This window comes from Taeniopygia guttata, chromosome 15, assembly GCF_048771995.1.
Source record: "Taeniopygia guttata chromosome 15, bTaeGut7.mat, whole genome shotgun sequence".
Taxonomy (NCBI): Eukaryota; Metazoa; Chordata; class Aves; order Passeriformes; family Estrildidae; genus Taeniopygia; species Taeniopygia guttata.
Genome location: NC_133040.1, coordinates 4,827,756 through 4,845,743, shown reverse-complemented (window position 1 = coordinate 4,845,743; position 17,988 = coordinate 4,827,756).

The following is a 17,988-nucleotide window of genomic DNA, read 5'->3' as shown; positions in this document are numbered from 1 at the left end:
AAGAAAGCAGGGAGACAAGTCTGCTACTCCTTCCCAGTAATCACAGGGAGGAGCTGGGAAGAAGGTTCTTTCTTTAAAGGTTCTTTTTCTTGTTGACAATACACAGAAAAGGCTGTTGTATGTACCTGGTGTTTAATTTTTTTTAATACTCCCCTTTGCCCTAAAGTTGTGAATCTCTTAAACTCCAGCATGAGAAATTACTGAACAGAAGAAAACCAGCAAACCCTTCCCCTCCCCACACCCCTGCCCATACCCACCCCTCCAAAACTTTGTGTATTACCTGAGCATCTGGAGCACTGAGCTGAGGGAAACATGTTTTCTAAAGTTTTTTTTTAAACAAAAATCCCTAACTCTAATCTATAACCCCGATTCAGACCTGCCTCTAGGGAGAAACCCACCAATTACTATTTACTTTACCAACCTAGAGTGATTTGTGGGCGTATGGAAGAATTATTTACGGTTTCATGCAGGAAAAACTTTCAGCTCCCTATTTGCCCTTGTAAGTAATGAGTTGCCTCAGGGGATCAAAGGTCAGATTTTGGTTTTAATGCCCACCTCCTTTTAAAAAATAAATAAAGCAATCTATGTGAAAAGAAGAAGGAGGAAAAAAAAATCCCCTAACAGTCTGAAAGGGCTCTGACTCCTGCTCTGCTTTGATGTTTTAGTTCTGGAAGGGATCATAAATTTGCTAGTGTGAGATAGAGTGATAATAAATGTAGCTTTTAACTGCTGGGTTTTTAGCTCACACAGCATCCATTATCACTGGCAACTGCAAAGGGAATGTATTTTTTTTCTTGTTGCTCTTTAGAAAGATAAATATTCACCCTGTTATCCACTGATGTCCCAAAAGCTCACATGAAGTATTTCCTTGTAATCATTCCCCAATAATTTCCATTCTTGGCCCAAATGATCCAGGGGTGTTGGGGTCAGGCTGCCACTTGGTTCAGCATTCACAGCTCTTTATTGAATGGGTCCTTTTCCAGTGGTTTGAGGTGTGCAGAAGATAACCAAGGAACAGCTGGAAACAGAAAATTGGTTTGGGGTCCCAAGCTCAAGGTTCCCAAAAGAGCAGGAAGCAGAACAACTGGTTTTAGGACTTTTGCATCTCTGTTGTCCTGTTGGCCTGTGTGAAACTCATCCCTTGGAGCCCTTCCTGCTTCCTCTTCCTGACAAACCAAGGGATTCTGTGCCTGTCAGCACCTTTGTGCCAGCCCCAGGGTGTGTAAAGCTCAGACAAGAGGCACTTCTGGAAATTCCTGTAAAGTCTGATGGATATTTTGTGCCAGCATGGAGCAGAGCTTCCAGCCCAGCAGCCTTAGTCATGTCATGAGATTCTGAAACAACCTTGTTAATAAATGATTTTAGCCACTTAGATGTCTATTAATGTCTTTTTGCTGAATGCCAGCTACCTCATATTTCAACAATTTCCACAAGCTCTTATCGATCATGTATAGATTTGGAATGAATTTTGCCAAATCAGTTTATTATCCCTATATATCTCTTTCTCTCTGCTTTGCTGTGTGGAGTAAACACTTCAAGTATTGTTTCTGTTTTTCCTAGATCAGCACTTAGGTCATTTTTACCCAGCTCACATCCATTATGGATCACTTCTGGTAGGTGTATCATTTATTATTACTTTTTGAAGTTCAAACATAGATTTCTTTCTTTGGTCTGCTGCAAAACTTAATGATTTCCCATATATTTTCTGAGGCCTCCAATCTAAATGAGAATGTCATCCACTCAAAAATCAGAAACTGTTAGAAAAGGCTGGGAATAGAACAGATGCTGGACAGCAGTTTTAAGTAAATAACATTCAGAGGGTGTATTAAAAAACATTGACTGGATCTTTACTAACAACTCGATGCAGTTAATGCTGTTATTTATGGTAGCTTCGCTCTTAGTTCCTTTTTATGTCTTTATTGAAATTGCATTTATTAAAGGATAACTTTTCTTACTTGGCCATTCTCTTCCAATCATGGAAATAACCCTCTTCTCATAGATTAAAACAATGTGAGGTCAGTGAAATGTGCTCTGTAGTCTGAATTCTTCTGCAAAGGAGGCCAGGCCCGTTGAGTCCATTCCTTTGTAACTTCCAGAAAAGTGGTGGCAGTTAATTATCATGGCTTTGGAGCAATTAACTGTTAATTTGAGTATGTCTGGGCATGGCTTCTGACAAAGTTAATATACTCAGGGTTTTCTTTTAAGGACCAGCTTTACTTCTGACTTTATCTTTGGAGCAGACCACAATTTTACTGAGTACATCATCTTGGGTTTCTGTTCCTGTGTCCTTGAGTATATCCAAGAATCAGTTTGGACTATTGTCTGACCTCATCACAGGGACTTTGGCTGCTTGCCTTGGCCACACTTTTGCTCCTCTCTGGGTCCATGCAGGTGGCCATACCTGGCACTTCGAGGTGGTGTTTAGCCTGACAGAGTGAGCCATTTCATCCCCAAAAGTTCTCTGGGACAGATGGGATGTATTACCTTGGGACGTGCCTGTGCCATTGGCTCAGCCAAGAGCCTGGAGGATTATCTAGGCTAGACCTCATTTCCTGACTGCTAAAATTATCCAAGATGTATGCTGCTCATAGTTACAAGTTTCTATAACCCTAGAAATGTTTTAATGGAAAAGTGTGTCTTGGCCATCTGATTTTATTGGAAGAATCTTCTTCAAATTGGCCATTATTGTCAGTTCTCTTTTTTGACTACCCCTTTTAAGACGGTCCCAGATTTCAGGGATTCGATATAAGAAAGGGTACATGGTTGTCAAACAGAAAGTGGATCACTCATCCTGTGAGTAATCTCACAGTAAAAAGGAAAGCTGGATTTCAGTGACCGCCTGGAACTGAGTCTGGGAAAATATCTCAGCGCAATGTGTGCTTGAGCTGGACTTCAGTGGTTGTAAGGCTGGGCTGTAGATAAGGTCAGTTAAAATTAAAAACATCTGCTTTCCTGGGCTGGAGGTTGTCCATACTCCTTTGAATAGGACAGCTACTCATGGGAGATGTTAGCTAAGTTCTGGAACCAGCTCTGCTTGTAAACCCTCTCAGGAAGCTCCTGCTGGTGTCTGGCAATGCTGAACGCTCAGGTGGGAGGAACTGAGGAGGGCTGTGTTGAAATGACACCTCAGTGACTGGAATTAGGCAGTGAAACACAGAGGACATGAGGAACTGGAACTGGGTATCCTCAGGTAACTTGCAGTTGCCTTTTGGGAGGTGTTTGTATCCATATCTGTGCATCCCAGCTGCAAGTTGGAAAGCACTGCTCAGCAGAGTGAACACAAGGAATTGTTGCTCTGGAACCATGATGGTCTAAGGATGTGAAGGGCAGATTTTATAGGCAGAAGATGATTTTTTTTGTTGTTGTTGTTATTAATCCCAGTGGAATATTTAGAAAAGCAATCAAAGTTTTGGTTTCATCTCTCTTGAGTCGCTTCCTGCTTCAGGCAGACTTACCAAAGCAGGATACCTGCATGTATGCATGTGTTGTCCCAAAAAGGTTTGGAAAAGAATTCCGAGGGTGAAACCCAAAGAATTCCTGACTGACCTTAGGAATGTCACATTAACACTCTGTTTCCTTTTGTTATCAGTGACTAATACCTATTCCCTCCATGAACAAAATAATCTCTGTGGTGTGTTGGATCATTTTAAATGGGGGAGCAGGGATAAGGAAATCTGAACATCAAAGCAGTGGTGAAGGAGGGCTTATCTGTGGAGCAAAGGTGGAATGAACACACACCAATGCAGTTGTTGTTATCCTCAAAGTCTGATAATCTGCACCACACTGAGATGCTGTTGGATTTCAGCAGTCAAATAGAGACAGATAGAAAAAAAACCGTCACCATTTAGCTAATCAGGATTACACCCAGCTAATGGAGAGAGGTTGTTTTCCCCCCTTCCCTATCATCCTGGTCGATTCCAATTGATCCGAGTTCTGCTGAGCGAGAGCAGTCCTTCAAAGTTTATTCTGGTGTCAATTTTTATAGTTTCCCCTGCTGATCAATAGAATGCATAATCATTAAGGCAAAGTTTGTGAAAGCTAATCCTTCAATAGGAGTTTTATGAATGGCTCAGAGTGAGCTTGAAGCATTTGGATGTAAGTGGAACCTTTAATCAGGTGAGTGACAGGAGACAGTCAATAGGATTTGCTGAGATTGGATTCTGATTTTCTATACAGCTCTGCAGAGTGAGCAGGAGAGAGGGGAATGGGGATGGCCAGAGGAACAGACACAGGCTAAAATGGAAGTTTCTCCTCTTTTATTATTTATAAAATGTATTTCCATTATTTTTAAGTAACACTTTGCACTTGCATATCATTTTTCACCTGGAGAGCTCAAATGGGGACATTTGCTGATTAAACCCTGCATCTTCTTGTGAAGGTGAATAACAATTAGTGCTACTTTATGCTGTGAGATCTTCCTGCACCAGGTTTTCCAAGTGCAACACCTTTGGAGCTTCTTGGCAAGGTGAGAAAAAGCAGAGGCTGATGGAGTAAGACAGTGGCAGAGGAAAAGGAATTGTGGAAGCAGAATTACTTTGGGTTTGCCCACTTGGCATGTGGCTCTGTGGACTTGTTTTTACTTTTTTCACACATCCTAGTCTCTCTGGAAGGATTGATCTGAGTTGTGTAAACTAAGAAGAGTAAGGAATTATCTAAAACGGGGAACTGGAAAATCAGAGGCTGAGTGGGATGAGCTGTTGCACTGAGCTCATTACTACCAAAAAATGCTTGGTGTCAGCATTAATATCTCTCCTTTGCTCCTTCTCTGCTATTTTGAGTGCAGTGAAATGAGCAGAGCAAACCTGCCAGCAGGATACCTTTTCCAGCAGCAAGAAGTATTTTTGCTTGGGCAAAAAACTTCTTTTTGCTGAAGGATCTGCCTTATTGTGCCAAGATGAGAAGAAAACAGCCACAGGAGAATCTGTTTGCACTTGGTCTGTTGATGAATGAAGGGCTGGGTGTTGGTGTTAGCACAAAGACCTGCGTGCAGTTGGACACACTGAGCATTCCTTAGCTGTCAGGTTGGGCAGTGCTTTGAGGCAGGAAACCAAAACTGCTGAAGAGCAAAGCTGGGCTTTTCATTTGCAGTTTCCAAGAAGAACAGAGTAACAGATATGAATAATGTAAATAGTGGTCAGTGAATTCCTTTGCAGCTGGCAGATTGAGGGGTTACTTAGAGAGTTTGAAAAGGAATTTAAAGTTGCAGTGAGTTGCCTGCTCTAAACTGATCCAGCTCCATTGGCTTCCCATGCTTTGCATCAGCTGAACATTGTCCTCAGGCTCATCATCTGGCTTTTCCCTCTGATGGTTTAACAAATGTTTCAAAAGCAGATTCTCATTTGGAGGGTTGAACAAAATTGTCCTGGGCTCCTAGGAGGCACTGCACCTGCAGGAGGGCTCAGGGCTGAGGGTCCAGCTCATGGCCCTCTGTACATGAAGTCTGAATGTATTGTGCTCCTCATCTTTTGCTATTGTCCCATTGGGAACTTAGTAAAAGTAGGAGTTGCTTGTTTTAGCTGAATTTTGTTTCTTTATTTATTGCTGTTTCATAGTCCCTGGGGCACTTTGTCATCATGATTGCACAGCAGTATGAGTAGAAAGATAAGAAATAGAGAGATTCTGCTTATGGCAGCACCTTCAGGAGTTCAGAGGAGTGAGACCTATATGGGAAATTCACCACCACTTGCTAAGAAAATAGAACATGCCAGCTAAATTTGAGGTGCTGGCCCAGACCTGGAGAAATGGACTGAAATACTGTTAGGCACAGACAGGACTATGAGAGCTGTGATGGGGCAGCACCTCCACTTTGCCATGGTGAGGTCTGGGGGAAGCGTGTGATGAGTGAAAGCTCTCTTACCTCACAGAGGAGTTACCACCCTGTGACTGTTGGTATTTTCACACCTAGACCTGCATCTGAATGTTGTTCCTTGACCCCACTGCTAAAAGACTGGGGTTTGGCATTCTGTGTGAAATGCTTGCAAGCCTCTACTCTGAACTGCTTTTGAATGGCAGAGAGATGGGGGCAGCTCTGAACTTGGAAATTATTCATTGCTGAGATGTAGTTCAAAGCTTTTGGTCTGACAAGTGCTAACCTTTGATCTGGTAAATGAGAACTTTACCCTATGGAGGGGAGGAGAAGGGAGGATTAATAAATAGGGGAAGGGGAGGATGCTTAGGAAAGGTCAGTGGGACCTGAGTTTGTTGCATCAAGCTCAGGTGGAAGGAGATGCTGAGGGGGCTCAGGAAAATACTGTAGATTGTGAGAATGCTTCAACTTCCATGTCTCCCCCAAGCCCTTGTCTACCTTCTCCTGGAAATCCTAGTTTGCTTTGCCAGGGTGACCGGGAGGGACACTGGAACGAGGGGTCAGTGTTGGAATTGTCCCACTCAGCCTGGGCTGTCCCAGCTATCGAACTGTGGAGCACAAATGTGGGTTATGGACAGCTGTGGCTGGAGAGGTTGTGCTGCCAGGGCAGATGGTGGCTGTGCAAATGTCACTGGATCTTTTCTTGTTAACCTTGAGTGTAGCTGTGCTGTCCTGCAGCCCACAGACCCCTGAGAGTCAGAGAGCAAAGGCAGCTGAGTTCTACTGCCCTTGGCAGGACACAGCATCAAAGGTTCTTTCCCAGAGTTATTCCTCCAAGAAATCAGGGGAATTTTATGAGTCTTAGCTCACCCCAATGCTGCAATGCTGTGTTTATGACGCATCAGTTTTTCCTTCTCTTTTGTCATTGCTTTCCCTCTGGCTGACCAAGTAGTTTTCCTGCTCCACCAAATGCTTTGTGTTCTGCTGGGCTTCTCCAGAGGCTGCTGGTGCTGCTCACCAGCACTGGGATGCTTTCCATGAGTGATGACCCTGTTCCCAGCCTTCCCCACACCCCCTCCCTCTGCCTCCCACTATGGTAAATATTTTAGTACTCGTTGAAATCAATTGAGCCTCATCAATTGGAAATAGAGTGTAAATCACTGGGACTTTTGCATTCACCCCAGAAATCAATTTTCACACATTAGGGCTATTAGCTTATTGAGAAGTGTGTGATAAATGGCTGTGGGCCATGGTGCAGCCACACCTGCCAGCTCTGCATTTTGCATCTCAAGTAGGCTCAGATCAGGGGGATGCCAAGGGGAGGCAGGTCTCAGTGTGGGGTAGGAGACATGAGGCTCATGAGCCAGGCAATCTGTGCCTGGAGATCAATAACACCACGAGCACTAACTCATCCTCGCCAGGGCTGGAGGCGGCTCGCAGCCAAAGCTGTGGTTAGGCAGCTAATTTTTATTCTTTCACAGAGATGAGTGTAATTTGGGGAGGAAAGGTGAAACATAGATTCCAAACATTTAATAAAACTAATGCAGTAGTTAAAAAAGAAGCTTTTGTGTAAGTCAATATCCTCCTTCCACACAGCAGCTGCAGGTAGGGTGTAGAAGTGCCTCCTCCTTCTGTCATCCCAGCACTCCAGAGAAGGAGGATGCACAGTTCATTCCCAATTGTGATACAGGGTAACTGGGATTTCTAGCCTGTCTCTGTAATTCCTTCCTATCCCCTTGATTTATTAAAGTGGCAGCTAATTAGCTTCTTGCTGAAGGAGTCTGGGAGAGGTGAGGGATCTGGTGGCCTTGGCCAGTGCCCAGCAAGTCCTTCTGTGGCCATTTGGAAGAGCTTGGTCTGTGTTTAAAACATAACTAATTTTTCTCAGTTACCAATCCAAACCATGGGTGACTCCAGGGCCTTGGAGGCTCTCCAGGGCTGCACTCTGTGTTCATGTGCTGTGTAGTTTGGCATTTTACACATGTGAGCCACCCCTGGAGCTGTGGCAGTCATGCATAAGTAGGGCAGACTCTTTGGCTAGAGATCTCATCCCAATCCTTCTCCTAAAAACTTCTCCTAAAAAAGCATATGTTTCCAAATATTGGATATTTGTCTGTACAATAGGAAAAAAGGGATCCTGGAGCATTTGGATGGACTGTGCAATGTCAGGAGCAATTGAATTTCATGCTGTGCAGTGGATGCTGGGCTCATGTACCCCTGTCATTCCAGGAATAAAACCCTAAGTTATGACAAGGGACACAGGAGATCAGTGTCATCAAAGGTTCTTTCCCAAGATGAGCAATGTGGGCTTAGAGGAAAAGCTCCTTCCTGTGAACATCTGGAAAGGAGTGACTGGGATGCTTCTAAGCCTGTCCACTTGGGAAGCCCAGGCCAGTGGTGCAATAGGGGCTTTCCTTGCCCAGGCACTACAGATGTGCTGTGGCCTGGCTTGTTTTAGTGAGAGTGCTGCTGGATGGACTTGAATTGCATCAGGAGCAAGCCAAGGACAGGCAGGAGGAGAGCCAGCCCAGGGAATAGAGATTTCCAAGAGGAAGTTCTTGGCGGTAGCTTTGATCCACCCCTGGGATCCACTGTTTTGATGGTGATGCTTTATCACTCTGTGTGCTTCTTCCCTTCTTGCCTGTTTGCTTTGAAGGAGCAAACGGAGGGACTGAGAGTCCTGACTCACTTTGGGATGATCTTTGCTGACCAGCTGGGAGCAGGAAGCAATGACCTGCTCTCCAAAGAGTGCCAGCGAGGTTTGGCAGCTCTCACAACAGCACAGACAGCTGGCTTTAAAATGTTCACACCTAAAAGCTCCTGGGTTTCATTCAGCCACATTACTGGAACATTTTCCAGTTGCTCCATCCAAAATTTTGCCTTTCTTCTTCCTTACAAGTTTCGTATGGAGCAGCACCCCCGTGCTGTGCAGACCTGTTGGGTAAGGTTATTCCCAGGATCTGGAGCTTGAGGCCGGCCGGCTGCCATCAGGACTCCCGGGCAGGGGCTGCATTGCTTCTCTGACAGTCCTGGGCTCTCACCCTCAGCTAATTACTTTGATCCTTTACACTTTGTAAAAATTCTTACGACACAAAATAAGTCCCCCCTGGCTTTAACCTTGTGACCTGACCGGCCCTTGTAAAAGGGAGGGAGAAAATGCAGCCATACACGCCCAAACACACGCACCCACCCCTGTGCCTGCATCCACATCCCCACAAACTGCCTAAAGCCTGGGGCTTTAATCGTTTCCTCCCAGGACTCCCACAAAAAGGCAAATAAAACTCCTTTTACAAGATAGCAGAGCAGCATGAAGGATCAGCTTCACCAACAACAAGTTCTTTCTTCAGTTCATTTGTTTTAAACCTCCTTTTCTTGCAGATTTTGATCCTCTGAGTGCCTCTCTCCTCCCATCGCCATCCCTCTTGCCTGCCCTGCTGCCAAGAGTTTAATGGCTAAAACAAGCAGGGTATTTTTTCAGGGTCTCCTTGTTCACAGGGAGTAACCTGTGTGTAAACACATACTTTTAAATTCCCTTTTCACAAATAGGGAATGTTTCTTCTTTCTTCTTCACAGGACACAGCTAAGAAAAGAAATGCAGGAGCAAGAGAGGGAAAACCATCATATTTATGGAGGGCAGTTAAATAGAGAAGGGATCTGTGAGGCAGCTAAGGAGAGATACAATACAGGTCTATAAAATCATAAGTGGTCTGGAAAAATAAAGAGGTTGTTACTCTTTTACCTTGGTTAGTACAAAAAGCAGATTCAGTTCTTCACATAAAGTGTATGTCCCTTTCCCTGAGCTGGGGGAAGCATTTCAGAGAATGGCAACTTGATGAACAGCAGAAAAAAATCTGATGTATGGTTTAGATTAAGGATGGGGAAACAAATTTGTATCTCGCTCCCTTACTGGCTGAGTTGTATTTATAAAACTTGCAGACACTTAATAATCTTGAAACTTCTTTCTCTCTGACATATTTGGTGAAGAATGCTCAACATTTTCTGAAGTTGCCATAAACCAGAATGTAGTGCAAGCTGCACACACATCAGGATTCGGGAGCCTTGCCTCTTTAGGAAAACAGAGTAAAAAAACCAAAAAAACTTAATTTGCCAACAAAACCCACATTTGGATGCCTTTATCATTTCCTCAGTTAAGCCAAAACCAAACAGTTTGAAAGATTTTAGGCTTTCATTGATTTCTCCCTTCTTTCTAGTATTTTTTATTTCCCATGCTTGAATGAGAATTGGTAAAAGAAGGAGTTCAGGAATAAAATCCTGCAGTCTGTTCTTCCTCACACATCATCTGGATGTGATAGGCAAAAAAATCTCTAGACTCAGATGGAACCAAAGGTGTCATTTCATGTTCTCTGGGGCCAGAAAATGGATTCTGCAAACAGTGAGGGGGAAAGCACCCCAGCCTTTTGGTGAAAGGTCTGTGCTGGTCCATTTTGCTGGACATCAGGGTTTTGGATCCAAGGCTCAAGACAGGGAGTGAAACTTCCATGCCATGGGTGAGGATGGCTGTGGAGGCAATACCTGCACAGAAACATGTGTATGTTCTTTAATGAGAATAAACCTTGCACTGTGATTGTGGACCATTTTTCCAAGTCCATTTGGCAATTCTAACCCTGAAATAAAAACAGAGGCTCCTTTTAGCTCCCCATATGAAGTTCCTGTGTATCTTTTCTCCTCTTTCACCCCTCAGGGTGAGGCACAGCCACAGTGTCTGGTTAAGATCTGTGGAAGCCTTTCAGCAGATAGTGGCATAATTAGGAAATGTGTGTGTCTGAAGCAAAAGTGGATTTTGCTGATTGCTTGGGCATTGAGGCTTTGGGATCAAAAGTGTGACTGAGAGATTATGAAGGATCCAGGAGGAATCTTGGTAGGATTTTCAGACTCAGCCCCCTGCCTTTATTTGAAGAGGATAATTATTTGTATGGGGAGCTCCCTGGACTGGGATCTCACTGGTTTGTCCATGTTTGTACAGCACCTACCACAGAGAGCCCTTGCTGCTTGCTTGGGAATCTTTGGGATTCTTGCACTGTGCTTTGCTGATGCTCAGGGAAGAATCCTCCCCAGCACTCCTTCCCCTGTGAGAGATTCTTTATGTGGGTTTTCTCATCCCCTCCAGGCCTGTGAGCCTGATTTTATCCCATCAAGGGGGACTTGAACTCCCCAGTGCTGAGTTTTTTCTCTGTTTTTGTCTGGGTCAGCATCCCACACTCAAGAGCCTGAGTGGAGCCACTTCCAGACTCAGTCTCTGTAGGGTGCTGACCATGCCAGAGCTCTGACCACAGCCAAATTCTAGTCCAGGGCTCCGAGCTGGTCTCTCTTTCCCCAAGTTGCCTGCTTGTACTAAATACTGGGGCAGCTCTCTAAAATACTGAAGGAACAAAGCATGCAAGGCAGTAAAATGAGGCAATTAAACCTATAAAACCAGGGTTTACAAGGGAATTTATAGTGTCAGAGGCTTTTTATAGCTTTTTTAGATTAGTTTAAATAAAAAGGGGGGAGAGAGAAAGAGAGAAAGAGAGAGGGAGAAAAAGAGGACCTGAAACTTGAGGAGACTTAAAAGTTTCAGAGAGAGGCTTTTAGGAAGAACAGAGGGGTAATAATTAGAGGCACATTTTCCATTTCACTGTCTTTGCAAATTGAAATTAAAGAAGGGGGGGTTAAGGGGGGTAGCATGCACAAACAACAGGCAGTTTACATTGCTCCCTCTTCCTCCTGGTAGCATTTGATTTTTCTATTTCTGATCTTCTGCTTCTGGATGGGTGAGAGCATCTCATCACCTGGGCAAAAAGTCTAAAGGGAAAGAGTAATCTCAGGCCAGGTAAAGTTTAGCTTTGGTTATTTCCCCTCCTCCTGTGCCTACTCACTGGTTCAGTGTGCCTTGCAGATCTGGGAGCTCATGTTCGAGAGGTGAAATGGAGCCAGTGCCTGAATAAAGCAAATTTGGCCAGGGGAGACAATGGAGTCTGTGTTTTAAAGGGCTTTTAGTGTTTTAGTTCCTCCAGCTTTCCTTGGCATTCCACAAACACAACATGCACACACCAGGAGATGAGACTACCTTGGGAGTGTCCAACCAGAGCCTTTCTTGGCTTTTGTCTGTTTCTGTGTGAACTCAGGAAAAGGTGATTCACGTCTCCCAAATCCTGCATCCTTCTCTGTGGAAGCACCCCAGCAACAGAACACACGGTGCTTTCAAAGGGGTGCAAATCCACCAGCATTTCTGGGCCTCTCTTTTCTCCAGCTCTGTATCCCATGCAATTCCCCAGAGTAGATCCTTGAAAAGGCCAAAGACTGCCGTCCTGAACTCCAGGGTTGTGGTTCTGCTTTTTGCTTTGTTTTCTGCTATCAGCTGTGATCCCTTTAGAAGTGGCCCCAGAGCCTGTGCTCTGTGATGGCAGAACAAAACAGTCTCACCTCATATATGTGGCCTTTTTTTTCTTACATAAAGAGGAAATGCCTGCTGGAAAACTTGTCATTATCACTCTCTCATTTATAACATTAGGAAAATTACCCTTTCCATGGTGTTTGTAGGATTTTGCCCAAGCCAGGGGTCTTGGAGTCTGAAATACTTTGCTCCATTCATTCTCTTTACACTTTTCTTTTTTTTTTTCTGTATGTAATAGTTTACTTTGGTAGAGTGTAGATCCTGGTTGGTTGCTAGAATATGCAATTAGTAAATTACTAATTAACCATAGCAATTCATCATCCTACTGCTGTACAGTTTTTTATGTACCCCTGTCTGTTCTCTAAAGTAATATAGGTAAAGGGCCCATCCTTTGGAAAGTAAACTTACAGGGAATAGGAGCCAGCAGCCTGTGTTCCAGAGCAGCTTCAGCACCTGAGTGTGACATTTCTGCTACTGGAGAGAGTGCCAGAGAGGAGTTCCACCACCCTCAGGTGGGTTCTGCAGCAAAATGGGAGTTTGCTCACGATAATCTTCAGTTCATCTGAGCTGAATCATTCCTTTTGTAACAATGCAAAATACAGGGTGAAGGGTGAGCAGGAGAGACAAAACCTGAAAGGAGTGAGGATGTGTGGCAGCAATAGAGAAGGTTCAGTACAAGAGGAGGAGCAAATTCAGATCTGAGATGAGCACAAACAGCTCCAAACTACTTTTCTGACCAACTTGCAAAAGGCATGAACTGCATTACAGTTCTAAACTGCATCTCCACATGCCTTCCTGCCTGAAAGAAGGTAAAAAATTAAGCACAGTGAGGCAAAATTTCCCATTTTCAATCACATGGACGTGGGGTTAATTATCTTCATTGGAGATGTTACCATTTTACAGTGAGGTTGGAGTCAAGCCCAGTGTTCCTGAAGCAGCATTTGAGTTTTTAAAGTCTGCAAATGTGTGTTATTGCAGTTACATGATAAATAGTTCTGAAATCAATAGAGAAAGCTATTAAAAATGTGGGTTTTGTCTCTGTCTAGTATGGTACATTAAGATACATGTATCATCCTACAGTCTGTCTTCCTCTCTCTCCATATATGTGTGTGGGGGTGGAAATTTTAGAGTACTCAACATTGGTCAAACTGTCCCCAATGGAAAATACAACACTGACCTCAAACAGCATCACATTTTAGGGCAGTGATGAGTGATCTCTAAAATGCTACCATTAAGTATATATATTGAAAGCAAAATCACTAGAGGAAGAGTGAGTCTGACTTGATCCTGAAGTTCTTTTTGAGAAATAGAGATGAGAGTGAGCTCTGGCTGGGCAGAGCTCCCTGTTTGGGTCATCCCACTCTAATACTGGTTTGGGATTTCTATTACAGTTTTCTACTTGGGAATTATTTTTTGCAATCTGAACAGCTCAAGGAAGAAAGTGAGACTGGAATGACTTGTTTGCATCTTCTATGTTATCAAATGCATCAAGAAACAAAGAGCTGGCTGCATGAAGCTCTCAGAAGAACAGGATAAAAAAAAGCTTCTCATTTGCTAGTTGCTAAATGCAACTTTGAGTAAGCACTGGAATCAAACAAACAACTTTTATGAGTGAGAAGTTACATCTGCTATCACTAATCTTATAGAGCTTTCTGTTCTCTGATACTTCGGTATTTTAAATTACATCTAATGGGCCAGAATGTCCAAAGCAATCAATGTTATTCCAGCTCCAAGGTCTTGCTGTAGGTGTGGGCTGTCCCAGCACAGTGGGCTTGAAGCTAGAGCCTCAGCTCCTTTCAATCTATGTCAGCACTTCACAGCTTGCTCAGGACCTGGTCCTAGAGAAAAGTCTTGGCCAGTAAATTATCTTGGTCTGCACTAAAAAAAGCTCCTTGGTTGATCCCATTGGGATGCAGAGCCACTGTGCTGCTTCAGTGCTTGGAGGAGAGACTGCTCCTAAACCTGAGCCTGCTCAGAGCTCAGGAGAGAGGTGATCACACTCCACGAGAACAAAAAGCATCTAGCAGGGAAAATGAAGCTTGTTCTTCGTGCCTGTTAAGCCTTCCCTGCACGGTTTGCAGTGGCAGTGCTGCCAGGGCTCCTTGTTGGGGACACAGCTGCTCCTGGCAGGAGGCTCCGAACCCGGCTGGCTGAATCCCACGGGCAGCATCGATGCTGGGCACCACTGCAGAGCCAGACAGCTCCATGGCTGTGCTGCTACCTGGCAGTCTGTCTGTCCCCTTCTGTGTGTACCTGGCTGTGCTGATGCCTGGCAGTCTGTCTGTCCCCTTCTGTGTGTACCTGGCTGTGCTGCTGCCTGGCAGTCTGTCTGTCCCACTCTGTGTGTACCTGGCTGTGCTGCTGCCTGGCAGTCTGTCTGTCCCCTTCTGTGTGTACCTGGCTGTGCTGCTGCCTGGCAGTCTGTCTGTCCCACTCTGTGTGTACCTGGCCATGCTGCTGCCTGGCAGTCTGTCTGTCCCACTCTGTGTGTACCTGGCTGTGCTGCTGCCTGGCAGTCTGTCTGTCCCCTTCTGTGTGTACCTGGCTGTGCTGCTACCTGGCAGTCTGTCTGTCCCACTCTGTGTGTACCTGGCTGTGCTGCTGCCTGGCAGTCTGTCTGTCCCACTCTGTGTGTACCTGGCTGTGCTGCTGCCTGGCAGTCTGTCTGTCCCACTCTGTGTGTACCTGGCTGTGCTGCTGCCTGGCAGTCTGTCTGTCCCACTCTGTGTGTACCTGGCTGTGCTGCTGCCTGGCAGTCTGTCTGTCCCACTCTGTGTGTACCTGGCTGTGCTGCTGCCTGGCAGTCTGTCTGTCCCACTCTGTGTGTACCTGGCTGTGCTGCTGCCTGGCAGTCTGTCTGTCCCACTCTGTGTGTACCTGGCTGTGCTGCTGCCTGGCAGTCTGTCTGTCCCACTCTGTGTGTACCTGGCTGTGCTGCTGCCTGGCAGTCTGTCTGTCCCACTCTGTGTGTACCTGGCTGTGCTGCTGCCTGGCAGTCTGTCTGTCCCCACTCTTGGCCAGGACAGTCCGTGGTTGGCCGGAGAGCCTCATGGTCTGTCTCTGCCTCTCTTCCTTTCGTTTTCTTGGCTCCATAAGTTAGATCAAATGTCTTTAAAGAGCTCAATTTGAGTGATGGAGCTTATAATTCCATCTTGGGAGTTGTGATGACTCGAGCTTGGTTCTTGTGGTTTATGATGTCACCGGGACCCATCGATGGAGTCGTAGCCCCATTATTCACCATTGCCCTGTTATTTATTCTGTGCAATAAATGGCTGCAGTTTAATCACCAGAGTAAATTGCTGAAGCATCTTGTTGGAAATTGTGATGTTACTGTAGTGGTTTCTATGGCAATGGCCATTCCATCGGGGAGGCTGATGCAGAGGGAACCAGCAGCACTGAGCACCCAGAGGACAGGAGTGAGCACCAGCCTCGAGAGGGAAACCTGGGGGACAAGTCCAGACACAGGCTCAGTGGGGAAAAATCCATTAACTGCTACTGGAGATCACATGTAGTGCCTGGAAAACTGGGATGTGAATCTCACCAGCCTTGACAGACTTGTGGCATTGATTTCATGCAGAGAGATTTTTAGGAAAAACTCCCAACTACTCTGTAGAGATGGAAAGCAAAACTATCTTTCCTGCACAGTTTTATTTTGTTTAGGCCTTTTTGGTTTTTTTTTTTCCCCTTCTCCAGTTCAGGTAGACAAAAAGGATTGAGGACACTTGAACCAGATGGTTCAGAACTTCCTACAATTAAGGTGTGAGTCCAGTTTTAGGCAACAGAAAGAGGAGACTTGTCTGCACTGTCTTAATTCTTTTTGCCTTGTGACCTTGTGTCACTTGCCTTAAAAGGTCTGGTAAGATCCTGGGTTTTAGTGGTGGTGGGGCATAATGTTCCTTGATAGTACATAAAGTTCCTTCTTTTTGGCAAAATACATTTGCCAACATCTGTAATGCCTGATGGTTGTGGATATGCAGTTGGCATTGGAATAAACATAGGGCTGGGATGTAGTATCATAATAGAACCTTATTATAACATAATTATTATTTATTGTTTCTTACTGAAGGGATATTTATGAGATGGTTTTGCTTTCCATATCTTAAGTTGCCATTCAAGCCTCAGATTTTCTGGATTTTTTTTCTTTTTTTCTCTTTCTTCTTTCTCAAAAAAGTAAAATCAAAGCTTTAGCTAAAACCTCTGTGGTTTTTGATTTTAAGAAAAAGGCAAGACACTTAAATTTTTCTCCTCTCCTTTCTCCTTTATTCTTCCCCACTTTCTTAATTCATTCATTTTTCTCCATGGCAAAAAAAAATGTAAAAGCTTTCTCTGTCCATCCTCTTTCAACACCTTGGGAATGGTTGCAGTGCTCAGCTCTTTTTTCTCATTTCCTTAGCTGAGCAGCCCTAGAGAAGTACCCCAGCACGTGGTATAGTGCCCTGACAGTCTGCTTCTTATGGGAAATGTCATTTTACAATGTAACTTTTTTTTTCTACCTCGAACTTTATGATTTTCTACAAGGATTCATTGTTTTAAGCCACGGTACCAACATGTGTTTCTTGAGATATCACTTAGCTTTAGTAGCAGTTGAGTTTTGGTCACCAGGCTGGGCTGTCTCTGGATTCCTGCATTTATTCTGTTCTGGTAACCTGATACAACCCAGCCAGGGAAGAACAGAAAGAAAAGCTTTTTAATTTATGGTAGGTCTTGGTTCTAATCATGTAGTTGTGTAGACTTTGGCTTTATCGTGAATCATTTTTAATGACACTTGAGGAGAAAAGAATTGAAAAGCAAATCTTACCTTTCTCATCACTGACAGCTTTTCATACCAGATCAGACTTTTTTATGGCACAGCCTTGCAGTGAGGGTAAGATGCAAAGGAAGGGCTGGACCCAAGGGCTGCCCAGCAGGAGAGCACGGAGCCTTTTCCTACCTAGCACAAGACAGGCCTTTACAGAAGCAATTCCAGAGCTCTCTGTAAACAGAGAGCAGTTTTTCACCATGTGGATTCCTAAACATTGTCTGTGGAGTCTCCATCAGGAAACTTGTGTTTCCTTGTAGGAGAATTGATTTTATTGGTCACCTTTCTGAAGGCCCTTAGAAGTTCTCTAAGGAAATCCCTGGACAAAAGGGTGAAAAAAGTTGATGGCAAAAGCCCTCATGGACTTGAATGTAGCCAGACAGTCACTGCTTCCCTGCAGTGAGCCTGGTGACATCTCTGTGTGATCAGTCAGGGGGCTGGGGGTCACCAGGTACAGCCCCAAGGCTGTCAGAGCTCCAGGAGCATTTGGACAATGTCCTTGGCACAGGCGGGATTCTTGGAGTGTCTCTGCAGCGCCAGGGGTTGGACTGGGTGATCCCTGTGATGACCCCTGTGAGTCCCTTCCCACTCAGGAGATTCTGTGATTCTCTTCTATTGTATGAACCTATTTGCTTTGGAGTCTATGCTATTGTTCAGAAAATAAAATTATCTGAGGAAATTTCTGGTGTGGCATCATCTTGCCAAGAGAGCTGATTTCAAGGGTCGTGCTCCTTCAGCAGAGCCCGTGGCTGTGCACTCAGGAATCACAAAGCAGGAGTTCCGTGCTGATCCCCTGAGCAGGGGCAGGAGGAGGCACTGCCAGGCTGCGGAGGTGGTGCCCAGCAGAGTTAACAGGGAGATGCTCTCTCTGTAATTGGATACTGGCAGGATCCTGCAGCGCGTCTTGGTGGCCACTTCCCATCAGCACTAATGTGGCTTTCTGAAAGCTCATCCCTTTTCCTGGCGTGGCCACTTTTCACTGGGGCCCTT